This window comes from Eutrigla gurnardus (assembly GCF_963514095.1).
Source record: "Eutrigla gurnardus genome assembly, chromosome: 14".
NCBI lineage: Eukaryota > Metazoa > Chordata > Actinopteri > Perciformes > Triglidae > Eutrigla > Eutrigla gurnardus.
The window spans coordinates 20,397,875-20,398,862 of NC_139937.1; positions in this window are offsets into that span (position 1 = coordinate 20,397,875).

The following is a 988-nucleotide window of genomic DNA, read 5'->3' on the forward strand; positions in this document are numbered from 1 at the left end:
TGTATTTATTTGAAAGGACTGAATCATTTCATTTCATTCAATGCATTTACACATAAATAATGATGTAATCAAAGTCTTTAAGGGGATATTTAATGGATTGTAGTATATTTATATACAAATCACAGTACTTTACTTTATTTTAGGTACATGAGAGCAGCTTGTAAGAAGAAACGCATCAACATCTGGATGTGGAAACACAGAACCAGAGTCAAAATTATTATTATTATTAAACTAACCTGAATGTTTTCAGTGTTTTCTAGCAACAAAACCAGAAATGTCCATAATTCACATGTTGTTTTACAAAGTCCTTGATTACATTTCTAATAATTTACTCCCAGGAGAGAGATATTTCTGTAATAAAATGATACAATCTGGAAAACAGGAAAGAGGTGGCTGAGAGAGATGCTGAGCACGGAGAAAATAATTTATATGGCTGTAAAATATTGACCCAAAGTAGAATTTTTAAACTCAACTATAAAGAAGCCATTCTGACTGCATGTAGAATTAACAGCTCGGTAGCTTCACTCTTTCTGCTTCTTGTCTCTCCTTCAGTAAAAGCAGCGTTCTGTTGCAGTCGATCACTTCCTGAGCTTTTAACTGAAGACCCTGAGTTTTAGTTTGTATCGCAGTCTGAAAGCTGCTGCTTCACAACACGGTCGAATATAAAAATAAATATATAAATATAAAGCCTCCTTTCTTTTCAGTCGGGCAAATCCATTCTTCTGCAGTTATCAGCAGCACACACACACACACACACACACACACACACACACACACACACACACACACACACACACACACACACCAATCTTCTCAGCAGCAGAAAAACACAGACAGACAATTTTAAAGCCCAGAAAATGAATCAAACTGTTTTCCATCATAATAGTTTCCAGATGTCAACGACTACATTTAAATATTCACTGTTTAACTCTTTAAAGACCATATTCATACTCATCTATTTACTTTTCTTATGAAAAGCCATATTAAA